This window comes from Callithrix jacchus, chromosome 1 (assembly GCF_049354715.1).
Source record: "Callithrix jacchus isolate 240 chromosome 1, calJac240_pri, whole genome shotgun sequence".
NCBI lineage: Eukaryota > Metazoa > Chordata > Mammalia > Primates > Cebidae > Callithrix > Callithrix jacchus.
This window is the reverse complement of record NC_133502.1, coordinates 193479934-193500693: the sequence shown is the minus strand read 5'-3', so window position 1 is coordinate 193500693 and position 20760 is coordinate 193479934. Positions and strand designations below refer to the sequence as shown.

Here is a 20760-nt window from a genome sequence, read left to right as displayed (position 1 = left end):
TTTAATCCCAGCACTTTGGGAGGCCGAGGCAGGTGGATCACGAGGTCAAGAGATCGAGACTATCCTGGTCAACATGGTGAAACCCCGTCTCTACTAAAAATACAAAAAATTACCTGGGCATGGTGGTGCATGCCTGTAATCCCAGCTAATCGGGAGGCTAGGGCAGTAGAATTGCCTGAACCCGGGAGGCGGAGGTTGCGGTGAGCAGAGATCACGCCGTTGCACTCCAGCCTGGGTAACAAGAGCGAAACTCCATCTCAAAAAAAAAAAAAAGAAAAAGAAAAAGAAAAATACTGCAGGCTCATCTGGGGGCTGCACTGAGGACCTGAGAATACCTTATCCTACTATACCTGCTGCACCTCATCTGATACCAGCCTCTCTGCTTTGCCCAGGGTCCATAAGCCCTGCATGCTTACTCTTTGAGGTCAGTCTGGCTCAGGGTGTGCTAGTCTGGCTGCAGAGGATCCTGCTAAGAGCCAGGACTGAGGAGCAGGGCCCAAAAGACTCCTCTGGTCCACATCTTCCCCGAGGGCATCCCTGCAGGGAGGCTGTGTGCTGCTGAGCCCTTTGTGAAGGATGGGTAGTCAGCTGAGGATCTTACTTCAGATAACTTTCACAGCTCACCACTTTCCTGAGTCAATTCCTGAGGGAACACCTTGGGAGGGCATTTCTTTTCCTTTTTTTGAAACAGAGTCTTGTTCTGTTGCCCAGCCTGGAGTGCAGTGGCACAATCACAGCTCACTGCAGCCTTGAGCTCCAGGGCTCAAATGATTCTCTCACCTCAGCCTCCCAAGTAGCTGGGACTACTGCTGTGCACCACCATGTCTGGCTCATTTTGTGTGTGTGTAGAGACAGGATCTCACTATGTTACCCAGGCTAGTCTCAAACTCCTGGGCTCAAGCAATCCACCTGCCTTAGCCTCCCAAAGTGCTGGGATTACAGGACTGAGCCACCACACCTGGTGCCTGGTTAATTTTTACATTTTTCTGTAGAGTTGGGGTCCCACTATCTTGCCCAAGCTGGTCTGAAACTCCTGAGCTCAAGTGATTCTCCTGCCTTGGTCTTCTGAAGTGCTGGGATTACAGGCATAAGCCACTGCACACAGTGGGCATTTCTTTATTTGCCACATTTTTTTTTGAGACGAAATTTTGCTTTTGTTCTTGTTGCTCAGGCTGGAGTGCAATGAGGTGATTTCAGCTTACTGCAACCTTCATCTCCCGGGTTCAAGCGATTCTCCTGCCTCAGCCTCCCTAGAAGCTGGAATTACAGGCATGTGCCACCATGCCCAGCTAATTTTGTATTTTTAGTAGAGATGGGGTTTCTCCATGTTGGTCAGGCTGGTCTCGAACTCCTGACCTCAGGTGATCCACCCGCCTCGGCCTCCCAAGGCGCTGGGAGACTACAGGTGTGAGCCACTGTACCCAGCCTATTTGCCCCATTTTACAGAAGAGCCTCCTAAGGCTCAGAGGCACCCCGTCATCTAAGGTCACATCATGGCTCAAAGTCACCTCTTCCCAGGCTGCCCCTCTGGAAGGACGGGAATGAGTGGTAGTCTTTATCCTTCTTCTCTTTGATGTCCTTTTGTTACCCCATGTCTAACAACGCTGTCAGAGGAAAGACACTTCCAGAATACCCAGGTTAAAAAAAAAAAGAGAGACAGAGAGAATAAGGAAAGGATACTGCCTTCCCCACTGTCACTGGAAATGACCAGAAGCACCTGGGGCAGGAGGACCAGAGCCACTAACTGGTTCCATGGCAAGTTGATGAACTGGGGCCACTGGGTTCTACCATGCTGTCCCTTGGGCTAAAGATGGGGACAGGGAAGGCGCAGGCCTGAGGGCCAACTCAACCTAACACACTTACTGCCACCTTATCCTCAAAGAACACACGAGATGGTCGGGCATCGTGACTCATGCCTGTAATCCCAGCACTTTGGGAGGCTAAGGTGGTTGGATCACCTGAGGTCAGGAGTTCAAGACCAGCTTGGCTAACATGGGGAAACCCCGTCTCTACCAAAAATACAAAATTAGGCCACGGATGGTGGCTCATGCCTGTAATCCCAGCACTTTGGGAGGACAAGGCAGGCAGATCACTTGTGGTCAGGAATTCAAGACCAGTCTGGGTGTGGTGGCACGTGCCTGTAGTCCCAGCTACTCAGGAGGGACTACAAGAGAATCCTCAGGAGGAGGCAAGAGAATTGCTTGAACCCAAGAGGCAGAAGTTGCAGTGAGCTGAGATTGTGCTACTGCACTCCAGCCTAGGCGACAGAGCGAGTGTCTGTCTCAAAATAAATAAATAAAAATAATAAAAATACAAAATTAGCCAGGAATGGTGCTAAACACCTATAATCCCAGCTACTAGGGAGGCTGAGGCAGGAGAATTACTTAAACCTGGGAGGTGGAGGTTGCAGGGAGCTGAAATCATTCTACTGCACTCCAGCCTGGGCAACAAGAGGGAAACTCCATCTTCAAAATAAATAAATAGGCCGGGCGCGGTGGCTCACGCCTGTAATCCCAGCACTTTGGGAGGCCAAGGTGGGTGGATCACGAAGTCAAGAGATCGAGACCATCCTGGTCAACATGGTGAAACCCCGTCTCTACTAAAAATACAAAAAATTAGCTGGGCGAGGTGGTGTGTGCCTGTAATCCCAGCTACTCAGGAGGCTGAGGCAGGAGAATTGCCTGAACCCAGGAGGCAGAGGTTGCAGTGAGCCGAGATCACACCATTGTACTTCAGCCTGGGTAACAAGAGCGAAACACCTTCTCAAAAAAAATAATAATAATAAAACAAATAAATAAATAAATAAATAAGCTCTTAGGCCAGGCACAGTGGCTCATGCCTATAATCCCAGCACTTTGGAAGGCTGAGGCAAGTGGTCACCTGAGGTCAGGAATTCGAGACCAGCCTGGCTAACATGGTGAAACACCATCTCTACTAAAAATACAAAATGAGGCCAGATGTGAAGGCTCACACCTGTAATCCTAGCACTTTGGGAGGCCAATGTCGGTGGATTACCAGAGGTCAGGAGTTCAAGATCAGCCTGACCAACATGGTGAAACCCCGTCTCTACTAAAAATACAAAAATTTAGCCAGGCATGGTGGCAGGCACCTGTAATACCATCTATTCGGGAGGCTAAGGCAGGAGAATCACTTGAAACCAGAAGGCAGAGGTTGCAGTGAGCTGAGATCACACTATTGCACTTCAGCCTGGGCGACAAAAGCAAAACTCCATCTCAATGTAATCCTAGCACTTTGGGAGGCCGAGGCGTGTGGATCACAAGGTCAGATCGAGACCATCCTGGTCAGCATGGTGAAACCCCGTCTCTACTAAAAATACAAAAAATTAGCTGGGCATGGTGGCACGTGCCTGTAATCCCAGCTACTCAGGAAGCTGACGCAGGAGAATTGCCTGAACCCAGGAGGCGGAGGTTGCGGTGAGCTGCAGTGAGCTGAGATTGCGTGCGAAACTCCGTCTCAAAAAAAAAAAAATACAAAAATTAGCCTGGTGTGGTGGTACACACCTGTAATTCTAGCTACTCTGGAGACTGAGGCATGAGAATTGCTTGAACCCAGGAGGTCGAGGTTGCTGTGAGCCAAGACCACACCACTACACTCTGGCCTGGGTGACAGAATGAGACTCTGTCTCAAAAGAATTTTTTTTTTTAGAAGAATGAATGTCAATGGCTCATCCTTGTAATCTCAGCACTTTGGGAGGTGAGGCAAGTGGATCACTTGAGGACAGGAATTCAAGATCAGCCTGGGTAACATAGCAAAAGCCTGCATCTACTAAAAATACAGAAATTAGGCCAGGTGCCATGGCTCACGTCTATAATCCCAGCACTTTGGGAGGCTGAGGCAGGCAGGTCACAAAGTCAGTAGTTCAAGACCAGCCTAACCAAAATGGTGAAATCCCATCTCTACTAAAGATACAAAAATTAGCTGGGTATGGTGGTGTGTGCCTGTAATCCCAGCTACTTGGGAGGCTGAGGCAGGAGAATCACTTGAAACTGAGCGGTAGAGGTTGCAATGAGCCAAGATTGTGCCACTGTACTCCAGCCTGGCGATAGAGACAACGTCTCAAAAAAATAAAATAAAATAAAATTGGCCTGGCATAGTGGTTCACACCTGTGGTCTCAGGTACTCGGGAAGCTGAGGAGAATAGCTTGAGCCTGGGAAGGAGTGGTTTTAGTAAGCCAAGATCGAGCCACTACACTCCAGTCTGGGTGACAGAGTGAGACCCTGTCTCAAAAGAAAAATAAAGGCTGGATGTGGTGGCTCATGCCTGTAATCCCAGCACTATGGAAGGCCAAGGGGGGTGGATCACCTGAGGTTGGGAGTTTGAGACCAGCCTGACCAACATGAAGAAACCATGTCTCCACTAAAAATACACAAAATTAGCCAAGTGTGGTGGTGCACGCCTGTAATCCCAGCTACAAGGGAGGCTGAGATAGGAGAATCGCTTGAACCCAGGAGGCGGAGGTTGTGGTGAGCTGAGATTGTGCCATTGCACTTCAGCCTGGGCAATAAGAGCGAAACTCTGTCTCAAAAAAAGAGGCACCCTTAGGGAATCGCAGTTTAGGTGCAGTCACGGCCAAGTTCAAGAACCACACCACACACAACCAGTCCCAAAAATGGCACAGAAATGGTATAAAGAAACCCCGATCACAAAGATACAACTTTCTTAAGGGGGTGGACCCCAAGTTCCTGAGGAACAAGTTCTCCTTGCCAAGAAGCACCACAAGAAGGCCTAAAGCCAAGGCCATGAGTGCACATGCCGAGGCCATCGAGGCCCTCGTAAAGCCCAAGGAGGTTAAGCCCAAGATCCCAAAGGGTGTCAGCTGTAAGCTCGATTGACTTGCCTACATTGCCCACCCCGAGCTTGGGAAGTGTGCTCGTGCCCCACATTGCCAAGGGGCTCAGGCTCTGCCGGCCAAGGCCAAGGATCAAATCAAGGCCAGGCTGCAGCTCCAGCTACAGTTCCAGCTCAGGCTCCCAAAGGTGCCCAGGCCCCTACAAAGGCTTCAGTGTAGGTATCTCTGTCTACCAATGTGAGGACAGAAGGACTGGTGCGACAGCTCCCCACAGCCCCTGGGCTGACATCTGCATGGGGCTGGGATCCTCCTGTGCTATTTGTACAAATAAACCTGAGGCAAGAAAAAAGAAAAAAAGAAATGACAATGTAGGTTGGGTGTGGTGGCCTGTGACCCCAGAATTCGGGTCACCTGCAATCAGGAGTTTAAGACCAGCCTGGCCAACAGGGTGAAACCCCACCTCTACCAAAAATACAAAATTAGCCGGGCATGGGGGTGGGCACCTGTAATCCCAGCTACTCAGGAGGCTGAGGTAAGACAATCGCTTGAACCTGGGAGGGGGAGGTTGCCGTGCACTCCAGCCTTGGTGACAGAGCAAGACTTCCTCTCAAAAATAAATAAATAAATGACGGTGTAAAGGCAAATTCTGTTTATAGCAATATCATAATAGGACATTGAATTATTACAGTGTAGTTGTCATAATTAAGTTTACAGTAGAGTGTTCTTGGGCGAAACCCAGACAAACTAAAATCATCGACTGCTTACAAAGCAGAAAGATCAGTTACTAGCAGTCGTTAGCTTACTAGTGAAAACCCAAACAGGTAAGGCTTTTTTTGGCAGTGAGTCTCAGCTTAGTGAGGACCTGAAACTCGAATTTTGAGTCTTGGTATTTTTTTTCTATCTCAAAGGGTGGAGTGGATCCCCAACTTTTTCAGTTCTTCCACCTGGTCCCTATTCTGTTATAGCACAATTGTAGCTCACTGCAGCTTCAAACTTCAGGACTCAAACGATCTTCCCAACTCAGCCTCAGCCTCCTGAGTAGCTGAAGAGGCACTTCAGCTACAGGCACGTGCTACCACACCCAGCTAATGTGTGTGTGTGTGTGTGTGTGTGTGTGTGTGTGTGTGTGTTTAGAGACAAGGAAGTCTTGCTAGGTTGCCTAGCTTGGCTCCAACCAACTCCTGGCTTCAAGCCATCCTCCTGCCTCTGCTCCCATGGAATAGTCTTTTTTTTGAGACAGTCTCACTCTGTCACCCAGGCTGGAAAGCGGTGGTGCAATCTCGGCTCACTGCAATTTCTGCCTCCCGGGTTCAAGTGATTCTCCTGCCTCAGCCTCCTGAGTAGCTGAGATTACAAGCCTGTGCCACCACACCCAGCTATTTTGTATTTTTAGTAGAGTCGAGGTTTTGCCGTGGTAGCCAGGATGGTTTTGATCTCCTGACCTTGTGATCCACCTGCCTCGGCCTCACAAAGTGCTGGGATTACAGGCGTGAGCCACCGTGCCTGGCCAATTTTTTGTATTTTAGTAGAGATAGTGTTTCGCTGTGTTGGCCAGGCTGGTTTCAAATGTTTGACTTCAGGTGATTTTCCCGCCTTGCTCCCAAATTGCTGGGATTACAGGTGTGAGCCACTGCCTGGCCTGTGGAATAGGCTTGAATGCCTTGTCTAGCTAGGGAACATTGAGCGTGTTGTATGCAGGGTAGACTGCAGCTGCAGGACCTCCTGCATGAGGGTGTTGCTGAAGACGCAGTGGAGTTGCCCTAGCGTCCTTGAGAAAGACTACCACCTTGTACTTCAACAGAGTGTGCAGCTGCTCCATAGAGCCTGCCACTCCACAGGCTGCCAACCATCAGTGCCACACTCCCAGCAAAGCAGAGCCCCTGCTGCTCTGCCCAGGGACCTGCTCAATCCTGCTCACTCACCAGAGCCCTTGATGGCCTGGGACCTTGGCTGGCAAGTCCTTGGCTTCCTTCCCTTAGCAAAATGTCCTTGAGGTTCATCCATGTTCTAGCATGTGTCAGAATTTTCTTCTTTTCAAAAAGAATTGTTTAAGGCCAGGGTGGTGGCACAAGCCTGTAATTCTTCCCAGCAATTTGGAAGGCCAAGGTGGGCAAATGGCTTAAGCCGAGGAGCTGGAGACCAGTCTGGGTAACATGGTGAAACCTCATCTCTTATCATTATTATTATTATTATCATTTGAGACAGAATCTTGCTCTGTTACCCAGGCTGGAGTGCAGTGGCGTGATCTGGGCTCACTGTAACCTCTGCTTCCTGGGTTCAAGTGAGTCTCCTGACTCAGCCTCCCAAGTACCTGGGATTATCAGCACCCATCACAACACTTGGCTAATATTTTTGTATTTTAGTACAGACAGGGTTTCACCGTGTTGCCCAGGCTGGTCTCGAACTTCTGAGCTCAGGCAATCCGCCCACCTTGGCCTCCCAAAGTGCTGGGATTACAGGCCTGAGCCACTGCGCCCAGCAGAGAATAGAAACTTTAATTAATGCACTCTCAGGCTGGGCATGGTGGTGCATGCCTGTAATCCCAGCACTTTGGAAGGCTGAGGTGAGCCACTGTGCCCTGTGTGTTTTGTTTTTTGAGACAGAATATGGCTTTCACTAGTCTGGAATGCAGTAGCATGATCATAGCCTCAACTTCCCGGGCTCAAGTGATCCTCCCACCTCAGCCTCCCGAGTAACTGGGATTACAGGTGCATGTCACCAGGACTAGCTAATCTTTTTTTTGAGACAGAGCCTTGCTCTGTTGGACAGGCCGGAGTGCACGATCTTGGCTCACCGAAACCTCCATCTCCTGGGCTCAAGCAATCCTCCTGCCTCAGCCTCTTGAGTAGCTGGGATTACAGGCATGTGCCACCATGCCCGGCTAATTTTTGTATTTTTAGTAGAAATGGGGTTTCACCATGTTGGCCAGCCTAGTCTCGAACTCCTGACCTCAGGTAATCTGCCAGCCTTAGCCTCCTAAAGTGCTAAGATTACAGGTGTAAGCTACCACACCCAGCAATTTTTTTGTATTTTCTGCAGAGATGGAATTTTGCCATGTTGCCCCAGCTGGTCTCAAATTCCTGGGCTCAAGTGATCCACCCACCTTAGCCTCCCTACAGGCATGAGCCACTATGCCTAGCCCCCAGCTAATTTTTACATTTTTTGTAAAGACAAGGTCTTGCTATGTTGTCCAGGCTGATCTCAAACTCCTGGCCTCAAGTGATCCTCCTACTCTGCTCGGCCTTTCAAAGCACCAGGATTATAGGTGTGAGCCACCACTTCCCGCCTAGCCTGTTCCATCACTTTTTACTTAATTTCACAAGTTTCCCTGACCCTGATCATTGCCTCAAATCAGTTTTTTTTCCTGACTGCTGCATTGTAGTCTTTGTCAGAGCTATGAAGGGGCACCCCCACTCTTCACTCTAGCCCCCACCTGTTTTATTTTTCTCCAGAACCCTCATCACCCCGCGGCATGTTGCCTAGGTTTTATTTTATTTTACTTAATTTTTTTGAGACAGAGTCTCACTCCGTCGCTTAGGCTGGAGTGCAGTGGCGCAATCTCAGCTCACTGCAACCTCTGCCTCCCAGGTTCAAGCAATTCGCCTGCCTCAACCCCCCGAGTAGCTGGGACTACAGGCATGTGCCACCAAACCCAGCTAATTTTTTAGTAGAGACGGGGTTTCGCCACGTTGGCCAGGCTGGTCTCAAATTCCTGACCTCGTGATCCGCCCACTTTGGCCTCGCAAAGTGCTGGGATTATAGGCGTGAGCCACCATGCCTGGCCCTTATTTATTTATTTAAGACTGAGTCCACTGCGCCTGGCCTTTTTTTTTTTTCTCATTTATTTATTTTATTTTTTAATTTTTTTTGAAAGGGAGGGGTGAGGGGGCAAAGATCTATTTATTTATTTTAAAAGGGGCATTTGAGAGTTAAATTTCCCAGGCCTTTTTTTTTTTTTTTTTTTACAGACGTGGTCTCACTCTGTCGCCCAGGCTGGAGTGCAGTGGCAAAACCACAGCTCACTGAAGCCTCGACTTCCTGGGCTGTTGATCCTCCCACCTGAACCTCCCACGTAGCTGGGACTGTAGGCATGCACCACCATGCCTGGCTAATTTTTGCATTTTTTGTAGAGACAGGGTTTTGCCACATTGCCCAGGCTGGTCTTGAATTCCTGAGCTCAAGCAATCTGCCCACCTTGGCCTCCCTCCCAAGTGCTAGGATTACAGGCATAAGCCACCATGCCCGGTCGATGGAGTGTTTTGGAAAACTCTGGGAGCAGTGGCACAGGAAAGAAGAAAGGGACTGGGGACAGGTGCCAATCCATCAACTGGTATGGACCTCCTCCCTTGGGAGGCTTACAGGTCCTGGGAAGAGGACGTCATGCTGCCGCCAGGGGGCGGCCTGGGTGCACTAAGGGTCATTTCCCCAGGGACTGCACACCTGGCAGAGCTGCCTGGGCCCCACCTGCCTACCCAGTGTCAGGGGGAGCCAGAAATACTGTATGTTTTTGACCGAACAGGCCTGGAATCCACACCCCACTGGCCAGCCCCGTCGTCTCCCTCCCTTCTCCCCAGAACACCTTAGGCAGCCCACCCCCCACATACCAAGAGGGGCTGACCTTCCAGGGGAGCAGGGACCAGTGTCAGGCCTGGTCATTCTGACTCCCGGCCATAGAAAATCTCCTTTTTCACCACTCTGGCAGCCCTGCTCCCTAAATCCTCAACTTCAGAGGCCATGGGCAGTTTTTTTTTTTTTTTTGAGACAGAGTTTCGCTCTTGTTACCCAGGCTGGAGTGCAATGGCACTATCTCGGCTCACTGCAACCTCTGCCTTCTGGGTTCAAGCAATTCTCCTGCCTCAGCCTCCCAAGTAGCTGGGACTACAGGTGCGCACCACCATGCCCAGCTAATTTTTGTATTTTTAGTAGAGACGGGGTTTCACCTTGTTGACCAGGATGGTCTCGATCGCTTGACCTTGTGATCCACCCACCTCAGCCTCCCACAGTGCTGGGATTATAGGCATGAGCCACTGCGTCCAGCATGGGCAGTTTTAAAGAAGCATAAAGCTGGAGAGTCAGGGCCACAGAGCCATTGGGCTCCAAAACCCAGTCACTGGATCCAAATGCCAGCCTGCTCAGAGATAGCTGCAAGGCCTCTCTGAGCCTCAGTTTCCCAGACTGTGGCAGAACTGGGTTTGTTTTGGGCAGGTCAGGTGTGCAGAGCACTTGGCCTGGTGTCAGGACCCAGAGAGACACCCAGACAGCTGATGAGAAGCTGGGCGTCATGGTTTGTGCCTGTAATCCCACATAGCGAGACTCTGTCTCTACAAAAACATTTAAAAGAAAGCTGAGGGCACAGGTCGGGGGTGGGGGCAGGGGAGCACGGTTCTAAGCCCAGCTTGGCTCCCCCCGTAGAGCCCTGAGAATCTGGAGACTTTCAGCAGAAGGGAAAGCCACACACACAGGTCTAGCAAGGTTGGCAGGCTGCTGGGGGATAGGGGCGGGTTGGGAAGGAGGTGGATGTCTGTCTGTGGCCTGCACCAGGCCCCTTCCCTCACTGACTGCACGACCTGGAGGCCCAAAACCTGTCCAGTCCAGACCTGCCCAGGAGGGGACCGAGGGGGGATGGGCAGCTCAGCTGGCCAGAAGGCAGAGGAGCCTATTGAGTGGGCGAAGGGGCGGCGTCCAGAGAGTTCTGGTGCAAGGGTCACTAAGCCTGTCCCGGCCCCATCCACCCCTGCCCAGGCGCCTCTGGCCCATCCCCGCCTCCACCTCTCGATGACCTGCTGCCTCTCGCCCACTGCCGCTGTGCATTTTCAAAGCGTTAGGCTAACTGATCAATTTCAGTCATTGCACAAAATCTGGAGACTTCACAAGAACAGGGTATGAAAGATATGATTTTTTAAAAAGCTCACAGATATCTCTACAGCCTATTTTAAGCTCATTCCACCTTCTGGTCACACCCTACTCTCCCTGTGTTACTCCTGGGGTGGTTGAATTTGGAGGCTGGGTGGGGTGTGCAGGAGGTCAGGTGTTCCATCAGAGGTGGAGCATGATGGGCCAACTCCAGTCTTGTGAAACCAAGCACATTGCCAGGTGGAGCCGGCTCCAGAAACCTAGGCACAGAGGGTTCCTGGGCTAAGGTGGCACTGCTGACACCACAGCCGGCCTCACAGGTCCTGCCAGCCTCTAGGCTCAGCCCCACCTGTCCCTGTCTTAGGTGGTGGGTGGGGTCTATAATGGGTCTGTTCCCTCAGGCTGGAATGCTCTGCTTGGAAGACTTCCTAAATGTCCCCCACGAATAGGGTCCATCTACCCCCCCACCCCCACCCCCGCCATAAAGCCCTAGTCCTCACTATCCACATCTGATATCTACAGGCTTGGGTGCCCTCTTTTTGTCCTCTCACAGGGTCCCTACAAGCCCCAGTAAATCCTCCGGTCACTGACTGGCTGGCTGGCTGTACCTTGGTGGAACTTCAGGATTTGGGCCTCAGTCTTAGGCACAGCCCCTTGGTCAGGGTGCTTTGGATTGAAGGTGACTTCCTGGGGGCAAGGTACCTCCTGCCCAGCCTAAGAATGGAGGGGAGGCTAAATCTGAACCCTGGCCCATTCACTTCTCAGTTGAAAGACCTCAGGCAGTTCCTTTGTTTTTTGACTTTCGGCCTCAATTTCCTCTTCCCGAAAATTGGCCTTCCAGCTGTCCTGTGCCTACAGCCAGCTTACTCCCAGGTGTCCTTCAAAAACACCCTCCACAGCCTCTTGTGGGCAGCCTTCCCCATTCTCCCCTCCCTTACTGGATTTAGCTACCCTCCCACGAGCTTGGACAGGCTTTAGGCATAATCCCAAATCGTTCCCAGGAATTATTCATGTGGCTACCTCTCCCCTCAGACTGTCTTACTCCACCCTGCACCCTGAATGCAGGTAGGTGGACCTGGCATGGACCAGGCATCTGGATTTGTGGACCAACCCATTTCCAACTTCAAAGTACCAACCAGCCGGGCGTGTTGGCTCACACCTGTAATCCTAGCACTTTGGGAGGCTGAGGCGGGAGGATCACCTGAAGTCAGGAGTTCAAGACCAGCCTGGCCAATATGGTGAAACCCTATCTCAAAAAAAAAAGCACCAATCAGCCTGTGAATGAGAAGCACTGGACTAGAGCTCTCAGTGGCCATGCTTCCCCTGGAAAACTGACTTTTCCTGAGCCCTCACTGCATGCTCACATATTGCTCAGCTCAGCACAATGTACCCAGATAGTTTAATTATTTCCCCCTTTTACATAGGAAATAACTCAGATTTGGAAAGGGGAGGTCATTTGTCAAGGTCATTTAGCAGGTTGGGGGCAGAGCTGGGGGTCTGAACCCAGGTGGATCCCTTTGACCAATGCCCTTATCTGTAGGATTCCTTCCCCCACCCTGGGGCAGGGCCTGGGTCTAGGGAGGAGGCCAGAGGGAGAGATAGGAATTCAAATTGGTGGTGCTGGTGGTGGGGGAGGGCAAGGTGCTGGGAGTGGCCAGTACTCAGGGCTTGGGCAACAGGGTGCTCTGCAGAGCCACTGGGTGGGGGCAACAGCAGGGGCAGGCACAGACCTGCTGAGTCAGAGATGCCGCAGGGACTCAAGGGGGAGGTGTTTGGCAGATGGCCATGGGCTGGGGCCCGGCAAAAGCACCCCAGGGTTGCAGGTCAAGGAGTAAAATTGAGTGCTGAGGCTCCAACCGGGACCAGGGGATGTAAGAAAGAAGAGGCCTTAGAGAGGGCAGGGGGCAACATTTTCCAGAAGGAGGGAGTGGTCAGTCTCCACAAGGTCAGGCAAGATAAGCGCTGCTGCACCCAGCCTCCCTCGTGACTGTGACCAGAGGCTATTGCCCCAGCTCAGGGGCTTCCTAGTGTCTTGGCCAGAAGGGATATGTGCCCCCGCCCCACCGCTTCCCACCATCTGAGGCCCTACTGGGTCCTGGTGATGGAGGAAGTCTCCCCAAAGAAAACTAGAAAGCTAGAATTTGGAAATTCCATGCCATTAGGCCTTGGTCCACTGCCATCCTCTTTTTATTATTATTTTTTTATTTTTTGAGACAGAGTCTCACTGTTACCCAGGTTGGAGTGCAATGGTGCGATCTCGGCTGACTGCAACCTCTGCCTCCCAGGTTCAAGCAATTCTCCCATCTCAGCTGGCTGGGTAGCTAGGATTACAGGCTCGTGTCACCATGCCTGGCTAACTTTATTTTATTTTATTATTATTATTTTTTGAGACGGAGTTTCGCTCGTTACTCAGGCTGGAGTGCAATGGTGCGATCTCGGCTCACCACAAGCTCCGCCTCCTGGGTTCAGGCAATTCTTCTGCCTCAGCCTCCTAAGTAGCTGGTATTACAGGCACGCGCCACCATGCCCAGCTAAGCTTTTGTATTTTTAGTAGAGACGGGGTTTCACCATGTTGACCAGGATGGGCTGGATCTCTTGATCTCGTGATCCACCCACCTCGGCCTCCCAAAGTGCTGGGATTACAGGCGTGAGCCACCACGCCCAGCTGCCTGGCTAACTTTTGTATTTTTGTAGAGACAGGGTTTCACCATGTTGGCCAGTCTGGTCTTGAACTCCTGACTGCAAGTGATCTGCCTGCCTCGGCCCCCCCAAAGTGCTTCGATTGCAAGCGCAAGCCACCACGCCAGGTGCTCTTTTTATTTTAGACACAGGGCCTGGCTCTCCTGCCCAGGCTGGAGTACAGTGGTGCCATCATAGCTCACTCCAGCCTCAACCTCTCCAGGCTCAAGCAGTCCCTCCACCTCAGTCTCCCAAGTAGCTGGGACTACAGGTGCCACCACCATGCCTGGCTAATTTTATTTTTTAAATTTTTTTTGGGGCTGGGGGTGGTGGCTGACGCCTGTAATCCAAGCACTTTGGAGGCCAAGGAGGGAGGATCACCTGAGGTCGGGAGTTTAAGACAAGCCTGACCAACATGGTGAAACCTCGTCTTAAAAAAATAAAAATAAAGCCAGGTGCGGTAGTTTACACCTGTAATCCCAGCACTTTGGGAGGCTGAGGCGAGTGGATCACGAAGTAAAGAGATCGAGACCATCCTCCTGGTCAACATGGTGAAACCCCGTCTCTACTGAAAATACAAAAAATTAGCTGGGCATGGTGGCGTGTGCCTCAGGAGGCTGAGGGAGGAGAATTGCCTGAACCCAGGAGGCAGAGGTTGTGGTGAGCCGAGATGGCGCCATTGCACTCCAGCCTGGGTAACAAGAGCAAAACTCCGTCTCAAAAAAAAAATAAATAAATAAATATTAAAATAATAAAATAAAATAATTTTTAAAAAATTTTGTTTTTGGAGTGACAGGATCTCCCTATGTCATCCAGGCTGGTCTGGGCCTCCTGCCTTTGCCTCCCAAAGTGTTGAGATTACAGGTGTGAGCCACTGCACACAGGCTGTCCCTTTGACTACAGGAGGCAACCCAGAGCCCCAGGGAGGTTCTTGGTGCTTCACGAACCCCGTTCCTCAGCCCATTGAGGAGCGGATGTGTTTTCTCCACTCCTGTCCCACCCCCAAACTGCTAGAGAGAAACCTCCTTAGGGAAATGCATTGCCTCACCTTACCTCTACCTCTGGCCCTGGGATACCCTCTCTATCCACTTGTCCCCCACTCCTCCATCCACTGAGGCTCTGCTGAGCTTCTGCCTTCTCCATCCTGTAACCACCTGACATTCACACAAGCCAATTTAAAGCAGATATAGCTCTGAGTCCCCATTTCACAGGTAGGAAAACTGAGATCCATAGAAATCAGTTCTAGGGCATCTGGCTGGTTAGTAGCACAGCCGAGATATGGTTCCTGGTTCAACTGTCTCCCCATGGGCTTTACCCAGAAACGGGCTTGCTGGTCCTTGTCTCCACCCAGCACAGAAGGACAACTGGGTCCCCTCCTTCACCCATGCATTCACTCAGGGCAGATACTGGCCAGGCACTGGGGCCATGGCATCCTACACACAGAGCCCAAAATAGACCCTGCCAGTCTAATGACAGAAACAACTCCAAGATCAAACAGCACGTGACAGATTAATCAGGAGCAGGAGACCCAGGACCTGGAAGAGACAGCAGTGAGTTTGCAAACTGCCCCAAGCAGAGGGCAGGCAAATCTCCCCAAGAAGGTGGAGCTGGCTGGGTGCAGTATCTCATGCCTGTAATCCCAGCACTTTGGGAGGCTGAGGCAGGCAAATCACCTGAGATCAGGAGTTCACAATGTTGACCAACATTGTGAAACCCCGACTCTACTACAAATTCAAAAGTTAGCCAGGCATGGTGGCACACACCTGTTCTCCCCGCTACTCGGGAGGCTGAGGCAGGAGAATAATTCGAACCGAGGAGGCGGAGGTTGCAGTAAGTGGAGATCATGCCACTGCACTTCAGCCTGGGTGACAACGCAAGACTCCATCTCAAAAAAATTAAAAATAAAAAAAATAGCTGGGGATAGGGTGCATACCTGTAGTCCCAGCTGCTTGGGAGATTGGGACAGGAGGATCCCTTGAGCCCATGAGTTCAAGGCTGCAGTGAGTTATGATTGTGCCACTGCACTCCAGCCTGGGCAGCAGAGTGAGACCCTGTATGTAAAAAATCTGATAAGAGTACAAATTAAAAAGAGAGAGCAGTCAGAGAAAACCACACCAGCCGTGATCTTAGAGCAGGCACTGAAGAACAGCATGGGAAGCAGAGGGAATGGCAAGGGCATAGCCCCTTCCTTGGCTCCTCAGGGAAGTTAGTTACCCTCTTTTTTTTTTTTTTTTTTTTGAGGTGGAGTCTCGCTCTGTCTTCCAGGCTGGAGGGCAGTGGCAGGATCTTGGCTCACTGCAACCTCTGCCTCCCGGGTTCAAGTGACTCTCCTGCCTCAGCCTCCTGAGTAGCTGGGACTACAGGTGCCCGCCACCACACTAGGCTAATTTCTGTATTTTTAGTAGAGATGGGGTTTCACAATATTGGTCAGGATGGTCTCAACTCCTGGCCTCATGATCCACCCACCTCAGCCTCCCAAAGTGCTGGGATTATAGGCGTGAGTCACCACACCTGGCCATCAGTTCCCTTCTTATGATCAGACAAAACAACCTGCACCTTTTTGCCTGGCCCCAACCCCCTTGTGAGTATTCTGTCAATTTCCCCTTAGTCTCTGGGCTTCTGAGGCCAGGGTACACATCTGTGCTGTTCATTAGCCCAGTGCCCACCTCATCATTACTGTCAGCATCTGTTGGTTGAATGACAGTCCCATGAGTGGCCTCCCTTGGGTTCAAGGTGCCTGGCTCTGTTTGGGGTAAAGGAGTGGTGACTTGACCTGGAAGTGTGTGGTGAGGAGGGGGCACCCATCACAGGCTGATCCTTTGCTATAGGGAATATGCTTGCTGGGGATGTATTCTTCAGATATTGTTCCTAAGAGGGTGAACTGAGCTCATGCTAGTCTGAGGGGCTGGAGTCTGAGCTTAGCTATGGATGCTGGGCAGATGACTTAACCTCTCTAACCTTGGTTTTCTCATCTGTAAAATGGGGTAGCAGTAACAACACCCCTCTCCTAAGTGGTGATGAGAAACAGCAAGTATAGGTGAGGAAAGTGCTTTGCCCACCCATAGAGTGAAAACTCAACATTGGGAGCCAAAATTAGAGTGGGGATATTGCTCTTGCAAGAGAGATTTTACCTCCCAGTTACGGGATCTGCATAAGCTGCCTGAATGGCATTCCCTGTGACAAAGAATGAATGAATTTATATGGCTCCGAAGGGGAGGGAACGGAGAGTTGGGAGGAAATTCATTCACTTATTCATCTGACTTTTTTTTTTCTTTTTGGAGACTGGGTCTTGCCCTGTCACAATGGCTAAGCTGCAGTGATGTAATCTCAGCTCACTGCAGCCTTGACCTCCTGGACTCAAGCCATCCTCCCACCTGAGCCTCCTGAGTAACTGGGACTTCAAGCAAGCACCACCACACCTATTTTTTTTCTTTTTTGTGTTTTTAGGTTTTGCCATTTTGCCCAGGCTGGTCTCTAACTCCAGGGCTGAAGTGACCCACCTGCCTCAGCCTTCCAATGTGCTTGGGTTGCAGGCATGAGCCACCACCCCTGGCCTTATTCATTTGACTTTCATTATTATTAGTAGTAGTATTTAGACTCAGGGTCTCACTCTGTCTCCCAGGCTGGAGTGCAGTGGTGCAAACTTGGCTTACTGCAGCATCAAATTACTGGGTTCAAAAGATCCTTCTACCTCAGCTTCCTGAGTAGCTGGGACTACACGTGAATTCCACCATGCACGGCTTTAAAAAAAATTTTTTTTTTTGAGACAGAGTCTGACTGTTGAGCAGCTATAGCGCAGACAATGGCGCAAGTATAGCTCATTGCAACTTCCAATTCAGAATCAAGCAATTCTCCCACCTCAGGCTCTCAAGTAGCTAGGACTATAGATGACTGCCACCATGCCTGGCTGATTTTTAATTTTTTTTTTTTTTTGAGACGGAGTTTTGCTCTTGTTACCCAGGCTGGAGTGCAATGGCGCGATCTTGGCTCACCGCAACCTCCGCCTCCTGGGTTCAGGCAATTCTCCTGCCTCAGCCTCCTGAGTAGTTGGGATTACAGGCATGAGCCACCGTGACCAGCTAATTTTTTTGTATTTTTAGTAGAGACAGGGTTTCACCATGTTGACCAGGATGGTCTCGATCTCTTGACCTCATGATCCACCCGCCTCGGCCTCCCAAAGTGCTGGGATTACAGGCTTGAGCCACCGCGCCTGGCCCCTCTTGCAGTTCTTAAGCATGATGATTATGTGTTCACCCATTCCTGTGTAAGAGGTGCCGTGCCACCTTCCAACCTTGTTACAACATAGGCATATTACCCGTCTGACATTAAAAAAAAAAAGAATGAATTATGGAAATGAACTTGAAAAATGTCTATGATTTCAAAATAGTAGGATCTTTTGTGTAAGGTGAATAGACACATATTGATGCAGAGAAGAGAGTCAAACTGTTAATGTTACTTTAGAAAGGACTAATTAGGGGGGTGAAGGAGAGAGAGTTTAACTTAAAAAAATTGCATGGGCATGGTGTCTCATTCCTGTAATCCCAGCACTTTGGGAGGCTGAGGTGGGAGAATTGCTTGAGTCTGGGAGTTTGAGACCAGCCTGGGAATATAGTGAGATCCTGTCTCTACAGAAAATAAAAAATAGCCAGGTATGGTGGTGCATACCTATAGTCACAGCTGGGAGTATCATTTGTGCCTAGGAGGTAGAGGCTACAGTGAGCCGTAATTGTGCCACTGCACTCCAGCCTGGGCAACAGAGCTAGGCACTGTCTCAAAAATAAATAAATAAAATAAAATAAAAATAAAATGTGCTTCAGTATCTCTAGAATTGTTTCAATTAGAAATGTTACTTTTGGGCCAGGCGCAGTGGCTCACGCCTGTAATCCCAGCACTTTGGGAGGCCGAGGCGGGTGGATCACGAGGTCAAGAGATTGAGACCATCCTGGTCAACGTGGTGAAACCCCGTCTCTACTAAAAATACAAAAAATTAGCTGAGCATGGTGGCGCGCGCCTGTAGTTCCAGCTACTCAGGAGGCTGAGGCAGGAGAATTGCCTGAACCCAGGAGGCGGAGGTTGTGGTGAGCTGAAATCGCACCATTGCGCTCCAGCCTGGGTAACAAGAGTGAAACTCTGTCTAAAAAAAAAAAGAAATGTTACTTTTATAAAATTAAAATAACACACACGGCAGGGCCTGTAATCCCAGCACTTTCGGAGGCGAAGGCAGGCAGATCACAAGGTCAGGAGATCGAAACCATCCTGGCCAACATGGTGAAACTCTCTACTAAAAATACAAAAAAAAAAAAAAAAAAAAAAATTAGCTGGGTGTGGTGTAGTCCCAGCTACTCAGGAGGCTGAGGAGGGAGAATTACTTGAACCCAGGAGGCAGATTTTGCAGTGAGCCGTTTGTGCCACTGTGTGACAGTGTGAGACTTTGTCTCAAAAAAAAAAACCACACACACATGCTAAAATATACATGTGTATAAAAAATTTCCCAATATCCAGAGAGAACTTCTGTACATATTTTTTATCTATTTTCTTCAGTTGCTTCTTCATATATCAGTATTTTTGTATGCATCTGAAAAATATAATTTTTGTTTTACTGGAACTACTATTTTATAACTTTAGGCAGGCGAGGTGGCTATAAGTTATTATATATTATTATTATTATTATTTTTGGAGACGTAATTTTACTCTTGTCACCCAGGCTGGAGTGGAATGACAGGATCTCGGTTCACTGGAACCTCTGCCTCCTGAGTTCAAGCAATTCTCCTGCCTCAGCCTTCTAAGTAGCTGGAATTACAGGCATGTGCCAACATGCCCAGCCAATTATGTATTTTTACTAGAAACTGGGTTTTACCATGTTGGCCAGGCTGGTCTCAAACTTCTGACCTCAGGTGATCCACCATCCTCAGCCTCCCAAAGTGCTGGGATTATAGGAGTGAGCCACTGCCCCCTGCCTATTTTTTTTCTTAATGGTGTCCCACTCTTGCCCAGGCTGGAGTGCAGTGCCACCACCTCAGCTCACTGCAACTTCTGCCTCTTGGGTTCAAGCAGAATGGGGTTTTGCCATGTTGGCCAGGCTGGTCTCAAACTGCTGATCTCAAGTGCTCTGCCCGTCTCCGCCTCCCAAAGTCAACACTTTACAGGCATGAACCAATTTGTTTATGCTTTTTTTCATTATTATAAATGACACTTAACAATATTGTACATTCGTTATCTTTTTTTTTTTTTTGAGACAGAGTTTCGCTCTTGTTACCCAGGCTGGAGTGCAATGGCTCACCGCAACCTCCACCTCCTGGGTTCAGGCAATTCTCCTGCCTCAGCCTCCTGAGTAGCTGGGATTACAGGCATGTGCCACCATGCCCAACTAATTTTTTGTATTTTTAGTAGAGACGGGGTTTCACCATGTTGAACAGGATGGTCTCGATCTCTTGACCTCGTAATCCACCAGCCTCAGCCTCCCAAAGTGCTGAGATTACAGGCGTGAGCCACCGCGCCCGGCCTGTTTTTTTTTTTCTTTTAAAGATGGGGTTTCACCATGATGGCCAGGCACTCGGCCTCCCAAAGTGCTAGGATTACAGGCATGAGCCACCGCGCCGGACTTGTTGTTTTTTGAGATGGAGTCTCCCTCTGTTGCCCAGGCTGGAATTCGAAGGCATGACCTTGGCTTACTGCAACTTCCGCCTCCTGGGTTCAAGAGATTCTTGTCTCTCAGCCTCCCAAGTAGCTGGGACTACAGGCATTCACCACCACACCCAGCTATTTTTTGTATTTTTAGTAGAGACGGGGGTTTCACCATGTTGGCCAGGGTGTTGTCGAACTCCTGACCTCAGGCAATTCGCTGACCTTGGCCTCCCAAAGTGTTGTGTTGTGATTATGGGCATGAGCCACTGAGCCCAGCCACTTAGTTTCAAATGCAGATGAACAAGGTACTGTGAATGCCTATTGTTTGAGGTGTGCTCCTAGGCACGGGTTACAAGTTTACAGGTACAAACTTACTTACAGGTAGAGAGACAGATAATAAGTACATGGTCTGTAAATGTGGTTAATTTCCCCAGAACAGAATTCTGGAAGGGTATAATTATTTTAAAATATTTTTGGGGCCAGGTGCATGGGCTTACATCTATAATCCCAGCACTTTGGGAGGCAGGAGGATTGCTTGAACCCAGGAGTTTGAGGCTACACTCCAGCCTCGGGAACAGAGTGAGACTGTGACTCTCAAAACAAACACCACCAAAAAACTTTTGACTCATACCGCCAAATTCACGTCCATGAATTTTGAGGCGATTTACATCCTTCCAACAGTATATAAGAGTGATTGCCTCATAACCATACCAGACCCTACCTGTGTTTGAAGTTTGTCATTTTTTTTTTCTTTTTTGACGTTTATCATTTTAAACTGATTTTTTTTTTTTTT

General features: G+C 49.8%; 1 pseudogene; it reads left to right on the top strand.

Annotated features, from left to right (window-relative positions):
• The first annotated feature begins 17557 nt into the window (after positions 1-17557).
• Positions 17558-17668, top strand: LOC118148494 (small nucleolar RNA U13; annotated as a pseudogene).
• Positions 17669-20760: the final 3092 nt, after the last annotated feature.